Source organism: Balaenoptera musculus, chromosome 12 (assembly GCF_009873245.2).
Source record: "Balaenoptera musculus isolate JJ_BM4_2016_0621 chromosome 12, mBalMus1.pri.v3, whole genome shotgun sequence".
Lineage (NCBI taxonomy): Eukaryota > Metazoa > Chordata > Mammalia > Artiodactyla > Balaenopteridae > Balaenoptera > Balaenoptera musculus.
In genome coordinates this window covers 70,892,210-70,913,667 of record NC_045796.1, presented here as the reverse complement: position 1 = coordinate 70,913,667, position 21,458 = coordinate 70,892,210, and the positions used below count along the sequence as shown (strand labels likewise).

The 21,458-nt window shown below is 39.2% G+C and overlaps 1 non-coding gene across 1 annotated transcript; it reads left to right on the top strand.

Moving 5' to 3' along the window:
* Positions 1 to 20,147: 20,147 nt before the first annotated feature.
* On the top strand, positions 20,148 to 20,273 carry LOC118905573. Its single transcript, XR_005022276.1, has one exon. It is a non-coding gene; the product is annotated as a small nucleolar RNA SNORD22 (small nucleolar RNA).
* The last annotated feature ends 1,185 nt before the right edge of the window (positions 20,274 to 21,458 follow it).

Sequence of the window (21,458 nt, the reverse complement as noted above, 5' to 3'; positions counted from 1 at the left end):
TGAGGCACGCCGTGCGTTCTCCCGGGGAAGTTGTCCATGGATCACATGACCCTGGCAGTGGTGGGCTGCACAGGCTCCCGGGAGGGGCGGTGTGGAGAGTGACCTGTGCTCTCACACAGGCTTCTAGGTGGCGGCAGCAGCAGCCTTAGCGTCTCATGCCCGTCTCTGGGGTCCGCGCTGATAGCCGCGGCTCGCGCCCATCTCTGGAGCTCGTTTAGGCGGTGCTCTGAATCCCCTCTCCTCGCACACCAGGCAACAAAGAGGCAAGAAAAAGTCTCTTGCCTCTTTGGCAGCTCCAGACTTTTCCCCGGACTCCCTCCTGGCTAGCTGTGGTGCACTAGCCCCTTCAGGCTGGGTTCACGCCGCCAACCCCAGTCCTCTCCCTGGGATCCGACCAAAGCCCAAGCCTCAGCTCCCAGCCCACGCCCACTCCGGCGGGTGGGCAGACAAGCCTCTCGGGCTGGTGATTGCTGGTCGGCACCGCTCCTCTGTGCGGGAATCTCTCCGCTTTGCCCTCTGCACCCCTGTGGCTGCGCTCTCCTCCGTGGCTTCGAAGCTTCCCCCCTCCGCCACCCGCAGTCTCCACCCGCGAAGGGGCTTCCTAGTGTGTGGAAAGCTTTCCTCCTTCACAGCTCCCTCCCACTGGTGCAGGTCCCGTCCCTATTCTTTTGTCTCTGTTTTTTCTTTTTTCTTTTGCCCTACCCAGGTACGTGGGGAGTTTCTTGCCTTTTGGGAGGTCTGACGTCTTCTGCCAGCATTCAGTGGGTGTTCTATAGGAGCAGTTCCACGTGTAGATGTATTTCTGATGTATCTGTGGGGAGGAAGGTGATCTCCGCGTCTTAGTCTTCCGCCATCTTCCGAAACTATATTATTAAACATTGTGGCAAGAATCTTCATCACAGCATGGGTTATCATTGCAGGGAAAGAAAGGACACAAGTAAATGTCCAACAATAAGGGATTGGTTAAATAATTTATGATAATAATTAATATTCACAATAATTTATAATTAATTTATTATATATAATTATGCATCACATAGTAAGGTACTATGATAGGAGATAGTAGTCATAATGTTGGGTTGGCCAAAAAGTTTGTTTGGGCTTATCCATACCATCTTACCGAAAAACCTGAAGGAACTTTTTGGCCAACCCAATATATAGATATATGATTAAAATAGAATATATAATATGATCTCCTCTTTGTAAAAGTAAATTATGAATGTGTATATGTGTGTACGTTTTCTAAAGTGTGGAAGGAAATTAAAACCCATGTGATAATTGCTATCTTCAAAGCAAGATTACAGATGACTTTTCGTTTCCTTCCTGTTGATGAATATATTTTTAAAATTTTGCATTAAAAAAACCTGTGTAACTTTGTAATAAGAGAAAATAATAAAAGTCATTTTAAACTATTGATCAAGCTGAACCTTTTGCTTGACCAAACAAAATCTGGCTATTTTAATTTTCCTCCTTAGTATAATAATCAGGCCTTTGTATTGCAATTTGCATTGAAATTTTGCCTAAAGTCCATTGGCATCACGATGCTATAATCTACAAACATGGTAATCTAACAATTAGTAGAAATTATATACTTCGAGAAAATGAATGGTACTAAGTTCTCCTGCAGCTGCTTCAATTATATCCTTGGAGAAATAAACAACAGTGAGCTTAGCCCTTTCTGAGAAGCTTTTGAAAACACATCACTGTTGATTATGAATATTATTGGTACAAATTGGGTCCAGGGGTTATGAAAACAACCCACATTTGTTTGTTGATAAGAACAGTTTCCGCAAGATCTTATTCCTACTGGAGAATCCTTAATTATGTTTTGAAATGGGCTAATTTATAAGAACATTCTGAAGGAGAACTTTCCATTGGTATGCTCTCGGTAAATCTTTTATCGTGTCTGAACCGTAGCTGTCTACTTAGTCCAGGATGAATGAATAGTGTCACCAATAGATTTATTTTGTTAACAGAAAAAAAAATCACAACTTTTCATTAAGTTATGTATGACTTTTTATTCAGATAACAGATAGCTCTCTGTTTCTTTTCTACCTGTTGCTTCTCCTGGGGGAAATTTATAAAAAATGTAGTTAACTCCATCCAAAGATGCAGTGAACTGTTCTGTGAAGTGCATATCAGAGAGTTATTTATTGTTCTCTGAAGACATAAATTCTGAGTTAATAAATGTAAAGCACTTAAAACAGTTTCTGGCCCACTGTGTGTATTCAAAATCAAGAATATGTTCATTTCTTTTACAGAGGGCAATGGGCAAGGAAGAAACGATTTGGCATGAGACTCACTGTCCTTTTTGTTATCTGAATCACAGTCACAAATTTAAGTTTCTAAACATGGAAAATACACAAGCTATATTCTTTTTTCTTTTGTAACGTGATGATCTATTTATTTATTTAGTTTTGGCTGTGTTGGGTCTTCGTTTCTGTGTGAGGGCCTTCTCTAGTTGTGGCAAGTGGGGGCCACTCTTCATCGCAGTGCGCGGGCCTCTCACTATCGCGGCCTCTCTTGTTGTGGAGCACAGGCTCCAGACGCGCAGGCTCAGTAGTTGTGGCTCACGGGCCCAGTTGCTCCGCGGCATGTGGGATCTTCCCAGACCAGGGCTCAAACCCATGTCCCCTGCATTGGCAGGCAGATTCTCAACCACTGCGCCACCAGGGAAGCCCCTGTGATGCTTTTGATGTGTCGACTTGGCTAGGATGAGTTACAGTCCCAAGAACTCTGTTTCTAGTCTCTTCCCAGTTAGGGTGGGCATTCTCCCAGGACAGTTGGATAGCAGAAGGGAGGCATTGACCATTTCGTGGGATACGCACCCCTCCTGCCTGTTATTCAATCCAACACTAATCTAGCCTCTGCTGTGAAAAGATACTGTACATGTGATTCAGTTGACTTTAAGTTAATCAAAAGGAAGATTATCCTATGTGAGCCTGACCTAATCAGTTGGAATTCATCTGGGGTGAGTGTCCTCCGCCAATTCACACAGCAAGGCTTGGAGGGGAGAGCAGAAACTTCAGTAACATATGTCAAGGCAAGCCAAGAATAGGGGCCAGGCTCCCTGGGCATTCTGTTCTCAGGTTAAAGGATGGTAGAAGTGTAGCTAACAGGCATCTTGAGAATGACAGCCTTTCACCAGTCTGTGTGTCTTCTGAGTTACACTACTCCCATCTGTTCTAACTCTCCATATCAGGTGCTCAGTTGTCATTGTAAATCCCATGTCTTTCTCTTTTTTGTTTTAATGTCTGGTGTGGGTAGCGCATATGTTCTAGTAGCTAGCTTCTTGAGAAGAGGTGCATTGATATAATTTTTTTTTAGATGTTTGAATGTCTGAAAATTTTCTTAATTTTACTTGATTGATAATTTGGTTAGAGATAGAATTCTAGCTTGGAAATAAATTTTGTTTAGAATTTCAAAGGTATTGCTTAATTTCTTTCTTCTAGAGTTGCTGTTGAGAAATACAAATTCATTCTGATACCTGATTATTTGTATGTGACTGTTTTTTTTTTTTGAATCTTGTACAACTTTTATTTGGCTGCAAAGTTCTGAAAATTCACAATAATATTTGTGTGAGTGTGTTTTTGTCCATTATGATGGATACCAGTTAAGCCTTTTTAATATGGAGAGTCTATCCTAAATTTCTAGGGCATTTTCTTGAATTCTTTCATTCATAGTTTCCTCAACTCCATTTTTTTCTAGCCTCTCTTTTTTGAACTCATTTAGGTGGTGGACCTTCTGATCTTGTTCTCCAGGTTTTCTCATTGATCCCATTTTGCATCTTTTTCCCTTTTTAACTTTGGGTAAGATCTTCTGTCCCAGGAGTAATTCCCTGGGATAGTGGAAAAAGAGATAGAATTTCAAGGTGAATAAGTCTAGTTAAGACCATCTCATTGTCATGCCTAATAATCTGGCTACATAGTCAGAGAAATGAGATTGGAGAATTGGTTACGTGAAGGTTTGGCAGAGGATGGTAGATGGACCTTTCAAAATGGCCCTAGAGCAGAAGTATAGTTGTGCCCTACGTGAATCCTGAAAGCTAAAATCTCCCACTGTGAAGGAGAAAACCCAACCTGAATGAGTCACTCAACCTCTTTCCTCATTAGTGGTTTTTTTTTTTTTTTTAGTGAGCTCGTGATCTAACTGGCCAAGATGGCAGGAATCATGCTACACCTGGAGTCAATAGTAAGTGTGTGTAGAGTCTTGACTGTCCCAACTATTGAGAAGTGGTTGAATTCAGAACAGATGTTGAAAATAGAGCTTATAGGATCTGCTAATGCATTGGATGTGAGGTGAGAAAGAAGGAGGTGTCTAGGGTGACTTCAAGGGTTTTTGCCCAAGCCAAACAGTAATGCCATTTACTTCAGGAGAAATGTGGAGTGAGCTTATGTTCTAATCTGGACAGTCAGATAATTCCTCCCAGGATTCTCAATCTGAAGCAAGTGACACAGAGAGGAAGGGGCTATCACATTTATCACAATGGCAGTGACAGAGCCAGATCAGACGCCTGCTACCCATGCTGTCCTTTCTGATGCTAAATCCCTGGCGTTCCCCTGATCTGGCCATCATCAGGCCTGGTTCTCCAGCTTCTCATTCTTCTCATCAGCCCTCGGTAGTCTCCACTTCCCAATGATCTCCATCTACGTAGATTTAGTTGCAGCCGCAGCCTGACTGATGAGTGAGCATGCTGTGAGGCATTAGTTTATAGTCAGTTGGTGGTCTCAAGACAATTGGCATCCTGCTGCCATAGCAACCCAACTAACAGAAGCTAGCTTGGGTCTCTATAATATAATGTGTGATGTATATGTTTGTTTAACTTAAAATATGTTGTTTTATGAGCATACTGAACATCCTACTAATCCCTGCCTGTCAGATCTCCCATCCTTACCAGATCTCCCTGGAAACCACATTTACCAGAAGCAATGATCTTGACAGTATTTTAAAATTTGATCCAATAATGAGTTTTATGAAGCTGTTGGGGTTTTTTTGTTTGTTTGTTTTTTTAAATAATGACCCTCAGTATAAACAAACAGATTGCTTTACACCACATTGCAATTCAGTAAAAATATTCTTGGTGTGTGTGGGAGGAATAATCTAATTTTTTCCCTGAGTCTGAGTTTTTACTTCTTATATCTTGTTTTATTGTACATTTTCTTAAAAACTACCTCAATTTTGTGTGTGTGTATGTGTGTCTGTGTGTGTGTATGGGATTAGACAGGGTGTATATTAATCATTGAATCTTTATGGAAGATCATAATTAAACTACACAAATATATGTAAGTTTTTCTCTTATGGATATTCCACAGGTCATATCAAGCATAACGACCTTCACTGTTGGAAAATTATTTCTGATATATAATCTAAGATCACCTTACTTTAACTTACCATAATTCTCACTTGATTTATCATTAGTAGAGATGTTGAACAATTGATATTTTTCTTTATGTCAAGCTCTATGCCACTAACAAATTTTTCATTTTATGGATTATTTATGGAGTTATTCCATAAATAATAGTTATTCCATAGTTATTCCATAGTTATTCCATAAATTATGGATTATTTATGAGTTCCTTTGTAATAAGTAGGACATTCTGGGGCATCCTATTTACCTGTGAGTCAATACGTATCCAAGCGTCACTATCAGAGATAAAACAATTGCTAAAAGAGTAACAGTCTGCTTTCACACATATACAGACACATTTGCATATTCTGAAAATGTCTCATTTTACCAAAAGGGATTATTCCTAACTTGGACAATACTCTGTTTATGGTTGCAGACAACACCCCACCATGTCATTTCATCTTGAAAATATATGCCTCTGTTCAACATCAAGGAAACTAGTCAAAATTGGGTGGGGTGGGATTAGGGGGATTCCACAGGGCATGACTCACGGGTGTTAAAATTTAGGGAAATGGAAATAAAATTTGGGGAAAATGCCAAAATGGAAATAGTAAAATGCCAGCAGTACCTTAGAGTAAAAGTGTTGGAGTGATCGGGAAAGAATCCTTAAGAACCCACAAAGACTCAGAATTATCCTTCTTCATGGCATCCCAATATCATAGGCACTTTAAAGGACCTGATCCAACATGATACCATAGGGAGGGGATCAGAAGGAAAGTGTGAAAAAGAGGACAGCGCATATGACAACGTTGCAGAGACACCAATGCAAGTCTTTCCTGGGAAAAGGGGAAAACGCATCTTCTGCAGGACCAGTGGCTGCTTCAGGGAGGGCTCGGGATGAGACTTAAATCATTCCACAGTCTCCAAGCTAAGCTCAGCCCCAATCACCCAAGAAATTTAATTTAAAATGAATATTTTCAGTCTTGCAGAGGAATCACAAATATTTGTAAGTGGCATATTGGTAACTGACATAGCAATGAAATAGTGGGGCCCATTAACAAGATTATTTGAAGAGAAATCTTTTAGAAGACAATTCATAATTATTTCTGAAATTAGTCCACTGTTTCAGATGTGACTGATGCAACTGATCCACATTTGAGTCGTCAGGCATTCAAATCTGCCCACTACCACAGTCATTTTCTCTTGCTGTTTAATCATCAAGATTCTTGAAGTAATTTATTTCCCTGGCAGCATCATAGCTTTGGGGAAGGGGAGGAATAACTCCGGGGCAATTAAGTTTTTTATTTGCATATTCTAGATAGTCTCTCTCTCTTTATAAAATAAAAACAATACAGTAAATAGCACTTTTCTTGCCAGTGCATCAACAGTAATCCTGGACACAATCCTCACCCTTTCACAGATAATGAATGCCCAGAATTGACCACTAAAACTTAACGAGGTTGAAAAGTTACCTGCTTCAAACTGGCTTGATTTTTTCTAAAGAACATTTAAAAAACAATGTGCCCATCATAATAGCCTAGTATACTGTCTTCCAGATATCCAGCTGCCTACCCAGCCTTCAGATGAATGAATGGCCCTCAACAGGACACCGTGGTGGCTGCTTGGATTATGTATGTTACTCTTTCCACCTCCGCAGTTTCACTGCTTTTGTTTCCTCACCTGAGATACTCCTGCCTTCTCTCTTCTCCTTATTTAATTCTTCCCAGCCTTTAATTCCCAGATCCCACTCTCTCCCTGAAATCTCAGTTATTCCAGATGTTATTAAATTCTTAGGCCCATAAATTCCTATAGCATATTATTACAAGGGGACTGATGTTTATTCAGTTAAAAACAAACAAACAAACATTGTTTTCTGTTAAGTTCCAGGTATTATGGACTGGGAATATGGAGATCTTAAGGAAAAAATATGATTGTTCTCCTTAGGAGCTGACTGTTGACCCAGACATATATATTTTGTCTTCCTATCTAAATCTCAATCTCTTTTTTTTAAAAAAGGGATCATATTCATGTCTATTACTAATAGGACCCCCTACATCCAACCCCAAGCTTCCCAGTATAGAGATGAGAACGTATCTACACACTAGGAGTCAATAAATATTAGATTTCCTAATTATACATAGAGTCTAAAAGGAAAAAATACTTTACCGTAAAATCTATTCAAAATTATTCTGATGCCATGCTAATAGCTTCTAGTCATCAGAAGTTATACTTTCCATGCCACTCTCAATGCATTTCTCTGCTCCTTTGATCTCCGGTGCACTATGTAATGATTTATATAATGATTTTTTATTTTACTTACAATAAAGCAGAGTGGTGAAAGGTGTAGGATCTGGGGCCAGACTGCCTGGATTCAAATTCTAGAATCTTATACGTGTGATCTCGACTCACCTTAGTTTCCTCATCTGTAAAATGAACATGATACGTATAGTAACTTAGAAGGTAGTTGTAAAGATTAAACAGGCTGATGCGTATAAAACATTTAGAAAACTACCTATCAATCATGTAGTAAATGCCTAGGAATTTTTATTCATGATTATTATCATTATTCATGGCACCATTAAGAAGTAGTCAGGTGTTGCTATTCCACTTCTAAGATAGAGTATTTGAGCCAAAAAAGGGTATTTGATGTATTCTGAATTACTGTGGAAATAATTTCTAAAGGCAGAACGTGAACTCCCTGAATTCACTGGCTTTGGAATAAGCACTGAGCTGTTCTAGCATCTTCCACTGAACGGTCTGCTTTCAGGTTCAGTCCAGCACATTATTTTGGTGTTTTGAGGCTGCATGAAAAGGATGAGTAGATATGGTCTCTTTTCTCAAGTAGTTGACTCTCTGAGTTGTGCTAAATAGTGTCACACTACCTTGTCCTCCATGCTACTGTAATAGATGTTAGTGGAATTTTCCTTAACCAAAATCTAAGAAGGTACATGCTAAATTCCACTGTACTTGAACTTCCCTACAGCAGTAACAAAATGTGAGAAATTGGGGTTGTTTGTAGAGATGGTGTATCAGAATAACGAATCAGTCAGGACTCAGCTACAGATGGTAGAACTCCAGCTACTTTAAACAGGAAAGAATTTATTAATAGGTGTAGGTAGCTTAAAGAATTTCCTCCAGGGTCAGAAAAGTGATTTCATAGCTACATGACCAGGAAAAAGAATAGCTAAGAGAAATGCCCAGCCATGACACAGAACTGTTCTGGTAGAACCCCCATTGCTACCATCTCATACACCTTAGCACCTATGACATAAGAGTCTGGGCACCGAAACCTCCACTGTTACTGCCTTCGAGGGCCAAATTCCTTTGCCAACATGCAAGCAAGAAGATCCACTAGCCATGTGTTCAGCCACTTCCTCACACTGGCAACTTTCTCCTTCTAAGTCTTGCAGAGCTGTATGTGCTTGGCAAAACCAAAGCCATGCCAGAAACCCTACCTTCGAGAGAATTTGTGTTTTTTAAATTTTTCTTCTTCCTCCTCTTCCTCCTCCTTCTTTTTTTTTCAGTTTAGGAGAGAAGCAGAAAGGGGTTAAAGCAAATGTTGAGAAAGACAATACACAGTACACACCACTGTTCACATCTGTGGCTACTCAACACTCTTCTTCCCATATTTGAGCTTCTAAACAATGAAACAGCAACTACACCATGCTCCCTCTTACATAAAGCAACGATTTTTCTTCCAAATAAAAATGCTCTCATTCTCTCCCCAGAAAGGGAGATCTGAAGTCTTGTTGGGTGATATTCATTACTCCCGTAGACTGGTTGGAATTCTTTCCTGATTCCTGTAACCTATGGACTAAATAATAAAATTACTTTTTCAAATGGAATGGGAAGGGGATAGGAAAAACAATTAAATAATATGAATATATGAAAAAGTAGGAAAGTAAACGTGATTGGCCACTACAGTCCTCTTTTCTGCAGCTGGTCATGATGTTCCACATGGTGTCCACAACCTTTTTCTGCACTCCATTTCATGTTCTTTTTGCCCTCAGCCAAAGCCTCAGCTGGTTTAGGTTCTTTAGGCTGGGGTGACCCAGCCTTCCTTATTGAAAGGTGTGCATCCTGGTAGCTTCATCTGGATAGAGTTACTGGTCTCTGTTAACTCTAACTATGGGCCCAGCAGCACCAGGAGGCAACTCAGAGGATGTCCTGAGTGCGTGTCCCATGATTCCTGCCCCGCTGTTCAAGCAGCAAAATGATTTCCCGTGATGATCAAGATCTTTAACTAATTAACCTCCTGTGTTTTTTGGTTATTTGTTCAGGGGTATTAAAAACCTCAGAGGACTAAGTGTCACTACCAACTTCCATTTCAATGGATCTGCTGATGAAAACATTCTCCCTTGAATACTAAAATGTTTAATCAAGGAAAGGCCAAGGTTGTAGGGAAGTGAAGTGAAAATTTTTAAGCAGGTCATTAGGTGTAATAGCGAGGGATGCCACTCTCACTTCTAGTCCCTTGGTTTCTGGATCCCCTACATTTCATCTGTAGAGAAAAATGAAATCTCAAATTGCCTACTGGCTCAGAGTAAATATTGCATCTGCTATAAGAGCACCCAGAGGTAGTGGTATATGATTAAGAATGAGCTCTGGGAAAAAAAATGCCCCTATTTATAACATTTGATGATTTGGGTAGTGTAAACACTCCTACCACGTCTGACATATTGAACACAGAATTGGGAAGAGCTGTGCAGTAACACATCACTGTATAGTATTTCCACCACAAAGGTACAATAAATATAACCTGAAGAGCAGAGGTAGTAGCAAAATTCAGTAAGATAACTAGGAAATGATGAATTTTGAGTATTGATTATTTTTGTTTTTAATATAATTTAATTTTAGGTTTATATAATTTAATTTTAATAATGGTTGTGTTTAACAACTGGCTTATAAAATTTCTGAACACTTAACAATCAGGTCCTGCACACTGGTATGAGTAAGCGCCTGCACACCACTGAGGGCATCTTACACTTGGCCAGCCCAGATGCCTCAAAACTCTTGTCTAACTGTATCCTCCATAGTAAGTCTTCCATTTCTATAAAGCTACTGCTCCAGTGTATCCCATGAGCAATAGAGTATTGTTTATTACTTTCACTGAAAAGGGAGTTTCTTGATCTGAAGCAATATTCCATGAAATACTATAGGAGTGAATAAAATATTCAGAAATTCATTGCATGGTTTTGGTGACAGACCCATGGTGTGGAAAGAGAAAGCAAATTTATATCCATATTAACTGTCAGTTGTCATGGGCCAATCCTGACCCCCTTCCTGTCATAAGGAACACCTTATAAGGCCATAGAGTTAGGTTGAGGGAAATGTGGAAATGCCGTAGGGGTAAGTGCACTTGGAGTATGAGTACTTGATCCTTTGGGACTGTTCAAGACCCATCATATACACATTACTTCTACTTTATGAGGGGGTGTTGCTGAACATGCTCAACTTTATGGAAGATACATCAGTAATAACAAATAGTTTGTGATAAGGCAGTTCAGGTTCAAGTCCATTTGCTGTCTGAAAGTCAGGCACTCAGCAGCAAACCAGGATTTGTCTATTCTCTGTTGAAGAGAGAATAGATATTTTTCCCAAATGGCTTGGTTTTGCTCCACCATTGCATGAGTCTGTGTTATGATTCTCTTCTTAGGGCTTTCTAGAGCAATGAAGCCTGGCATGGACACCTGTCTTAATCTGTTTGAGCTCTTATAACAAAATACCATACACAGGGTGGCTTATAAACGTTTACTTACATTTCTGGAGGCTGGGAAGTACGTGGCACTAGCAGATTTGGTGTTTGGTGAGAGGTCATTTCCAGGTTCATAGATGGCCAGGTTTTTTCTGTAACTGAAATGGAGCAGGACCCTGTGGTCCTCCCCCCTCTGCCATGTCCTCCGCCTGTCTTTTGTCTGTAGAAAAACTTTAGTCAAAGAATAAGTGTAATCAGAGAAGTGAAAAAAAATTCAGAAGCAAAGGAAAACAGTCAAACAGGACAAAATAATAATAGTTTAGTCATTAAGCAAAGTCAAGGATCTTTAGTTCCTCCTCAAGGTCTATAGAGAACATTCTGAGCCATATCCTCATATCCTTTGAGCTGTCTTGTAGATACTGAAACCCCACCAGGTGGAAGAACTATTGATACATGATGACCAGACTGTAGCCTTGACATAAGCTGTCACAATTCTGAGAACTGGCCTCATACAAATGGAAACAAACCGACCCTGGAACTGAAGACTAACTGTACTGAAAGCCATCAAGATGACGCTGGTCAGACCACGGCATGACCAATTTCAAGATGACTGTCAGAGCTGACTCTGCTGTTTCTACATGTAGCCCCTCCCTCTGCCTAGAAAAGCTCTTGCCCACTGATGGTCAGTGGGGGAAGTCAGCCTTTGGACAGGAGTCTGCCCTGCCCCTCCCCCACCCTGTTGCTGGCTCCGAAATGAAGCAAACTTTCCTCTCCACCACCCTTGCCCCTTTATTGGCTTCAGAGCGGTGAGCAGCCGTTCGTAATCACAACCTCATGTGGCAGAAGGAGTGAGGGATCTCTCCTTACTTATTTATTTATAAGTTTGCATTATTTTTTATTTAAAAAATTTTTTTAATTGAAGTATAGTTGCTGTACAATATTATCAATATATGTTACAGGTATACAATATAGTGATTCACAATTTTTAAAGGTTATCCTTCATTTATCATTATAAAATATTGTCTATATCCCCCATGTTGTAAAATATATCCTTGTAGGTTATTCTATAGCTAATAGTTTGCACCTCCTACTTCCTTGCCCCTATACTGCCCCTTCCCCCTTCTTTCTCCCCACTGGTAACTACTGGTTTGCTCTCTCTATCTGTGAGTCAGCTAATGTTTTGCCATATTCACTAGTTTGCTGTATGTTTTAGATTCCACATATAAATGATATCATAGAGTATTTGTCTTTCTCTGTCTGACTTATTTCACTTAGCATAATGTGGGGCCTCTTTTATAAGGGCACTAATTCCATTCATGAGGGCTCCACCCTTATGACCTAATCACCTCCCAAAGGCCCCACCTCCTAAGACCATGTCCTTGGGGGTTAGGATTTCAACATATGAATTTTCCAGGGTGGGGGGAATACAAATATTTAGTCCATAGTACTAGCCTAATTTTAAAAATCTGTCTAAATCTGGTAATCTTGTGACTAGCCTAATTTTTAAAATTAGCCTAATTTTAAAATTTTAGCCTCATTTAAAAAATCTGTCTAAATCTGGTAATTTTAGCCTAATTTTAAAAATCTGTACTAGCCTAATTTTAAAAATCTGTCTAAATCTGGTAATCTTGTGACCTTACTTATATAATCAGGACCCAGCTGGTTCCATTTCAAACAATTGATGCAAATGAAGATACAGCTTCCCATGTCAACAAATGATAGAGGATCCCTGCACAAATAAGTTAGTAACAAAAATTATCCATTAAGGTAATTATATAGCTTAATTTCTAGATCACAATGAACTGTTCTCTCTGCATGTGAAGATAAATTAAACCGCACACTTAATTATTTTTAAAAGTTAATGATAGGAGGGATGTAAGCATAATTTAGATTTATATAATAGAGCAATAGTAGGCTTCACCAGCTATCATGATGGAATATGTAGCAATTTTGTCCATATAGATATTTCTTGAATGTTGGTGGCAAGAATTTGAGCCCTCACACCTTAATCTAAAAAACAAACAAAAACCAACACAACCTTCCAATGGCCAAGGATTGCTATTCAGGTTCAAAATGTAAAGTAACAGTCGCAATAGCTGAGTCAGGTTTAGGTTACCAGGCTGAAGTCATGTTAGTAGCACGGAGGCAGAAAAGTAGAATTGGGCACCAACTCCAGGTGGAAGGCAGATCACCAGCATACAGAAGAATTAGAGGCAAAAGGACTCCTTATGCCTGTTAAATGTTCAGCACTTCCTTCTCCCTCAGTCTGAGAAGGCTCTCAACACAGCTTTTGCAGCAAGTTTGTGGAACAATGATGCAGAAGATGATGTGCAAGGAGACCTAATAAAACTGCGGGGAGGGGGCTTTCCTGGTGGCACAGTGGTTAAGAATCCATCTGCCAGTGCAGGGGACAGGGGTTCAAGCCCTGGTTTGGGAAGATCCCACATGCCGCAGAACAACTAAGCCCATGCGCCACAACCACTGAGCCTGCACTCTAGAGCCCACGAGCCGCAACTACTGAGCCCGTGTGCCTAGAGCCCATGCTCCACAACAAGAGAAGCCACCGCAATGAGAAGCTCACGCACCACAACAAAGAGTAGCCCCCGCTCTCAGCAACTAGAGAAAACCCACGCACAGCAACGAAGACCCAATGCAGCCCAAAATTAAATAAACGAACAAATAAATAAATTTATTTTTAAAAAACTGCAGGGGAAATAAAGGCATGTAGTTGGAGTACTACCTCCTTTTTAAAAGCGTTTGATATAAGACATCAACATCCCTGGCAAGGGGTCCTCTTCTTTGTGTTTGAACCATCCCAGTGATAATAGGTCTGCCGTTTCCCAGGGCAGCTGATTGTACCTTATGGACAACTCTGCCTCTTAGACACCATCTTCTCTTACCCTTAGGTAAAATGTGCCTTCCCTTGGTGCTACCAATTGGTCCTAAGACTTGAGATTAGAGGGTCAATGTTATACTCGTCCTCTCCGTGGTAGCTTTTCAAAATCAGAAGACAGCTATCACGCCCATCTTCTCTAGACTTTTCTTCTCCTAGCTTAAAAAGTCTCCTGTCTCTTCAATGGCTTCTCATATGGCATGGCTTCAAGTTGTGGTAAGATAATATGTTTGAAATAGCCACCACTTTTTTCCTTGTAATAATTTATCAATGGCTGGGGAGGACTTACCTTCAACAGCAGAAGGTGAGGCTGCACCAGCAATTGAGAAGAAGAATGACGACCAATCTTTTGGGCTCTCACAACTTCTCATTTGAGAGAAGCAGTTTGCAGATGTGGACTCCGCTCCCACAGGGCACCCTGACGGTGTAGGCTGAGGATGCTGGTCCTTGTACATTCCTAGGACATTAAAGGGAAGTGTTCTGATGAGAAAGACCGACAGACTCTGAGCACTGATGACGTTCTTCAGGCTGAGAAATATCACCCGTGCTCAGGGCTCGCCTTTCTCATGAAACAAGTAACAGTGAACAAATAGGAACTAATGAGCGCACAGAGAGGAAGTAGTGGTGATTTGTAAGGAAAAGTTCTAGAATGTATTTGACAGGAGCCAGACAAAACCAGTTTTTTCTGACAGTTTCCGTGAGCCAATTCCCAGTTAAAAAAAAATTACAAAATTTATATACAAAGCTTTTCTCTTCTGAGTATCTTTCTTTTTACTAAAACCCTCTTCCAGAGGAGTTCCCAGGACAGAGGGCAATGCCACAGTTGTGGTCTGCACATGCAGACTGGCACAGACCATTCCTGCTTTCACTGCAGTATTTTAGAAAAAAATTAATCAGTAAATGGAGGCCAAAATTAATCACAGGGGTATCTAATATTAAAACAGAATTAGAAAAACAAAAAAAACTCAAGGGTCAAAATTGTTCCCTTCTCCAAATCTGACATTATTTCCTTAAGGCAGAGATTTCATTACTGATATTCTAGTCATTTCTTTGTTTCTTCTCTTTTCTTAACCACAATTAGTTGGAATATTAAAAATATTTTGTTTAAGATCAATTATACTCGTATGAATAAGACTATAATTGTGAGAGATGAAGAAAATACATTTCCCTATCTGGTAAATAAAATATGGGTAACTTAGGGTTTTTGATTAATGTAATGGGGTATGGAGGAGATTAATCAAGGTTTTTCTGGAATAACAAGAAATAGACCCCAGAACAAGATAAACAACTTTTCATATCCATTTGCTTACAGGCTTCCATGACCATAAGCAGTGGACTGAATTGGGTGGAGGGCTTATAAAATTTTTATGAAAGCTTCTCTCACTGAAGAAAAAGGTCTGACTTTCCTGATAATGGAAAATTTCAGGTGGAAATTGAAATTGCTAAAGATCCTTGATCCTTATAATCAAATTATTTTTTGTAGTTTCTTACATATATATGTAATTATGTGTATATATATATATATACATATATTTTCATTTCTGTACCTTTTATATAAATATATGTTTAACATCTTAATAGGTTCTAGAAGACGTGGCTTTAGGGAGATGGGTTCTGGCACTGGTAACAGTGTGATAGGTGCCTTTAAAATGATCCCGCATAATCTGTTCCTCTTGGCGTTTGTGACCTTGTGTAATCACCTCCCTTTGTGCCTGGGCCAGACAGAGTAGCTTTCTTCTAACAGAAATGGTAAAAGTGATGAGATGTCATTTCTGAGATTAGATTACATGTATATCAAAAACCTCTGACTTCTAACTTGCTCACCCTCTTTCACTATCCTTTGCTGTTTTTCAAAGCCTTTGCTCTGAGAGATACCGCTGTACAGTTTTGTGTAGCTCTGTAGAGAGGTCCATGCAACAAGGAACCGATGATGTCTCCATCAGTCCCAGGGCATCCGAGGAGATGAATCCTGCCAGGAGCACACAAGCGAGCTGGGCAGTGGGTCCTCTGCCAGTTAATCTTTGCGCTGATTTTTGCCTTGGTTGACACCTTGATTGCAGCCTTGTGAGAGACCCTGAGTCAAAGGATTCAGAAAGCTACTCCAAGATTCCTGACCTACACCGTGAAATAATAAGTGAGTGATGATAATAATTGTGTGCTAAGTTTTGGAGTAGTTTGTTATGTATTGATTATTATTATGCAAATAGATACTATATTCTTATTAGCAAAGACAAATTTTTTAACTTTTTTGTGGGCCACTTCATATAGTTAACTCATGTTAATCTTATAGTCAACTAAAATTACTAAGCTTTTTAATTCCAGTCTCCTCCATTTCAAAGCATGTGAGAGACCCCTGTAGTAGCAGTATCTGTATCAGCTGGGGAGAGAGTGTGGAAGCACAAAAGGAAATTTCTATGAGATTGGATCAAGGTCAGAGATATAGAGAAAAATCAGAGAAGTATAGTGTCAACAAAACCAAGAGAAGAGAGTCTTTGGAGAAGAGCAAGTGGTAACAGAGCTCACCACAGCGACCATTGTTTTTGGCAAAAAAAAAATTACATCAATATAAATGTATTTTTATAATATATATAATATTATGCACTATATTACATAATTACATATAATCTATACTCTATAATTATATAATATTACATAATTATATGTTATATATTATATAATATTATATATAATTATTATAGATGATACATAACATAAAATTTATAGATATATTTATATATCCTAAAGGAGAGCAGCTTCAAACTCCACACCAGACAAGTACAAGCTCACACAACATGTTAAGAAGAGATATTTTCCTTCATTTGTTTCTGAGAAAGCCAAGAGCAGCCCCTGACTGCTGGAAACTGGTCTGATGCTCACAGCCAGGCCATGCTGTTCTCCTATTGGACAGAAATTCACAGACCATCAGACAAGGTCACTCTGACACTATGATAAATGAGTCAAAACAAAAGCACCACGCAACCCACAAAATAGCAAACATCTCCAGTTCTCAGCTAAAATGAGTGATGGCCACTCCTTTACCAACTACAGTTGTATCCCCATTTTAAGCCTCCCTCCCCATAGATCAGATTTGTTTAGACACCCTGTCATAGACTTGCTCCTGCTTTCTGACAGCACTCAATCTAGAGTGAGCCCCTCCTTCCTTCAACTCTCCCCAAAATTACCCACCCAAAGCCTAAATCCTATAATAGCATCTCTCTAACTCGCCCTCCCTGGAGGGCTTTATAGCGCCCCCTAGTGGGCATTCTCCTCCAGTGCAATAGGTCTGCAGAGCCCTGGTGGTCTTTGGTTGAAGGGCGTTAACATTTTTACATCTTTTATACACAGCTGAAGTGTTTTTAATGCTCTTTTGTGTTTCTGAATTCATTGAAAAATACATGCAGATGATCAATTGAGTTTTCCCTTTTCCACAGCCAAAAGATGGATTAACTGTAAGTTCATTTTTATATGATTTCTTCTATTTTTATAAACTAGCTTTTAATCATGGAAGTATTCCATGGACACAGTAACATTTAAAACTGTAGAGAAGGCATGCAGTATAAAGTATGACTTCCTTTTACTATTTTCCTGTGGCAGCTCCTCTGCACCACCTTCACAGAGGGAACCTTCGCTAACCTTTTCCTCTGACTTGGTTTTTCTCATTGCTGTGATACTTCTATTTCTAAACTTACAAACTTTAGACGTTATCTATTGATCTTCTGCAATGAAACCTGAAGAAGTTATCACATTAATTTTCCTTCCACCTCTTTTTCTCAGTCTACTTCCCAAATATTTTTAGTTATACTTTTATTTTTATACTTCTAGGGTTCACAATAATCTACCAATCTATATGTATCATCTATCTATCTATCATCTATCTATCTATCTTTCAATCTATCTCTATATATTCTCGTAGAATTCTCTATATGTCTTCTGTGTTTCTCCTGTAGGATAATTTTAAAAATGAAACCCCAAATGGGATGTATCAATACAATATAAACATGTAAACATTACTCCCTGTAGAATCAACTATTATGGCAGAAGCCATAAATGAGAACTTCATATCAATAAAACTTTGCCAATCATAGTAGAAGCTTCCAAGAATCAAGGCCTAATGAATCTTCTTTAAATTTATTGCCATCTTTCTTCTCTATTCTGAGTGACAGTAGCTATCAATACTTTCACATCCCACACGACCCTCATTCTGAAATGCTTGTTTTGTTTGATCGTACTCCTTTCTTGACAAATTAATGTTTAAAGTGTAGGATGTATTCATAGTAAACTTTATAAATCCTTACTTGTCTGAAAATGTGTTTGAAAATAAATTGTGGTATAAAATTTTTGATTCAAAATCTTTTACCTTAAGAATTTTGAAAATGTTGCTCAATTTTCTTTAGCATCCACTGTTAGTAATGAGAAATCTCAAGTCAATCTGGTTCTATTCTCTTGCAGGTAATTTGGGGTTTTTTTCCTCTCTGCTTTAATGATTTTCTCTTTATCCTTGGGGTTGTGAATGTTCAGTGGGATATACCTACAGAGGAATATTTTCCAATGCTGTTTGGCACTTGGTAAACTGAAGACCAAAAACTGAAGGTAGAGACATTTTCTTCTTTTATCTCTTTATGTTCTCCTATCTGCTGTCACTCAGAAACCCTTACTTCTAAGATGTTGTGTTCTAGGTTATGGGAAATTTTCTCCACTCTATCATCCACATTACTAGATCACAGTTTACCAGATAAGTAGTCAAATATGTGCATTTAATAATTTATTAAATCCAATGATTATTTCTTAATTCAATAATTATACACATTTTTTTCAAAACTTTTTTTCTTTATTGCTCCTTTTTTAAAGCAGTGTGTTTTTATAAACATAGCAGACTCCTGAATTTTGCAGAGAATAGACTTATTAAGAAGTTAACTTCTGGTATCTGAATTATCTTTGCTTTCTCCAAGGCCAACTGTTCTGTTTGCTCACCTTGGTGCTCCTTTTTCATGCTATGGATTTCCTTTAAACATCTGGAGATCCTTGGTGATTCAATCATGTTGGATAAAGGACTTGGTTGCTTAGTATGAGTGGCTGGAAAGGGTTTTCTCAGAGACTGGTAAATCCATTTTCTTAACAGATCCTTCCTTTGATTAGGTGGTTTCACATATGCTTTGTGTGATGGGACAAGGCATTTTGATGAGCAGCTTTTCGTCAAGGTTAAGTAATGGGCAACAGAGAGGCAGGCTGGGGATCTCCACCACTGCCAAAGTGGGGGGACCTAATTCTAGAAGTGCATTACTTTAGCATTTTAGTCTTGGGTGGAATTGTTTAGTCCTTTCTTTCCCCTCTTCTTTTTTTCTCCTTCCTTCCTTCCTTCCTTCCTTCCTTCCTTCCTTCCTTCCTTCCTTCCTTCCTTCCTTCCTTCCTTCCTTCCTTCCTTCCTTCCTTCCTTCCTTCCTTCCTTCCTTCCTTCCTTCCTTCCTTCCTTCCTTCCTTCCTTCCTTCCTTCCTTCCTTCCTTCCTTCCTTCCTTCCTTCCTTCCTTCCTTCCTTCCTTCCTTCCTTCCTTCCTTCCTTCCTTCCTTCCTTCCTTCCTTCCTTCCTTCCTTCCTTCCTTCCTTCCTTCCTTCCTTCCTTCCTTCCTTCTTTCCTTCCTTCCTTCCTTCCCTTCCTTCCTCTCTCTCTCTCTCTTTTTGAAGTTTGGAATTAACTCAGGCTCTGCTATGCTTTTTTTCTTCTGGCCACAAAACCTCTGGTGTGTTGGGCTGTAATTTTCTCTGCTCTGATTTCTCCATCAAACCAATACCAGCTGAAAAGTGCCAAAAATGTCTAGCCCATTGATGGCACATTTTCTAAAAGTTTTAGAGTGTTATTGTAGATTTTTTTTTTTAGAAATATATCCTCTTGTCATTTCATTGGAATTTTAAAGGAGGGGATGGAAGGTGAGAGAGGAAGACGGATTCCTGTGCTCAACTTGATATTTTGAACAGGACATCTGGAGTTCAGATAGAAGTGCCTACCATTTTGTGTTAAAGTAAATGGATTAAGTTTAAAATGTATGTTTCATTCTCACTCAGCTGTGGATTTTTCCAAAGTCCCACTTTCCCTCCAAAGTGCCTGCTAAAGAAAAATAGTTTTCACGAATATAATAAATAAGTTAAGCATTTGCAACAACTATTTTATAAACTAATATTTGAATACTGGAAGGCAAATTAAAAACAATAAATATTTTCCCAGTGAAGAAACACTCAGACATCTTACCTCCTGTCCTAGTCCCAGAGCCTGTAAAGGCAAAACCACTGGGGCTGGCTGGGGGCGAAGAGGAAAGCTTGCTCCAGAAGGAACTGTCTGAGGGATCATAAGAATTTCTACACCTGGGAAAGGGGGAAATAAACTACTGGTTGAAAAAAATTTTTTATTTAAAAAATAAAAACAATAAATACAATTCAAAATTTTCATGACAATTCATTCCTATTCTTCCTCTAATGAGCTATATTTGATACGTCTAAGCTTAGATTACAGTGTTACTTTCCAAAGAAAAGACCTATTTTCTACACAAACTAAAATACAAACACAAACTAACTTCCTAAGTGACAGTATGATCAGTGCTGTTTATTAGGATCTTAATAATTTCCTTAATTAAGTCACTACACCTGAAATTTCCTGTGTCTTATTTCCCTCTACAAGAGGGAATATTCCCTCTTGTAAAGCTTCTGCTCCTGCAGTAAGTCCAATAATTAGCTTTATGTATCATTTCTACATTGAGAAAATGAATTAACCTTAGTCCTGTGTTGAAGGACCCAATCTCCCTCACAGATTTGCATTTGTATGTGCGTGTGATACTTTATTTCCTTTCCAAAGTATTAAACACAGAATACCCCAAAAGGCACAGCTTCAGTAAAACTGTGAAACCATGAAAACAATATAATAAATGCAAAAAAACAGGCTCTGAGAGAAAGGAGAGGTTTGGGAGAGATGGGAATGAGAATTACACAGGAGACTGCACCTACCAAGGGAAGCTTCTACAGCTGATCACACACAGTAAAGCACCAGTTATTTCCCAGCATTGATGAAAGATCTTTGCATAAGAGGATAGCAGCCAGTAAAGGGGGAAAGAGCTGCTCATTCCCTGTCCATACAGAGCGTCACCCTGAGCTCAGCAGTGTGTGTGAGCACGCGCACGTACATACACGTGTGTGCACATGCAGAATGCATGTAGAGAATATGCTCTCTCTCAAGAGATTCTAACAGGTTTTATTGAAGACCCTTCTCAACAGTTCAGAGGTCTCCCCTTCCTCTGAGAATCCCCAAGGAAACTGTCAGAGGAAAGCCCATTAGTGGCCTCAGTCAATGACCAGGAAGGAGCAAGTAAGCCAGACTTCCAGTGAGCCAGGCTGTAAATCAGAATGGACCCCAAATTCTGCCTGTTTTATGAATCACTCTTATCCAAGGAATATGCCTTGTAGATGAGAACAATCTAGAGTTAGCAATGGCTCTCTTACTCTTTTCCCCAGATTACCAATGAAAGAAATGAAAAAGTCT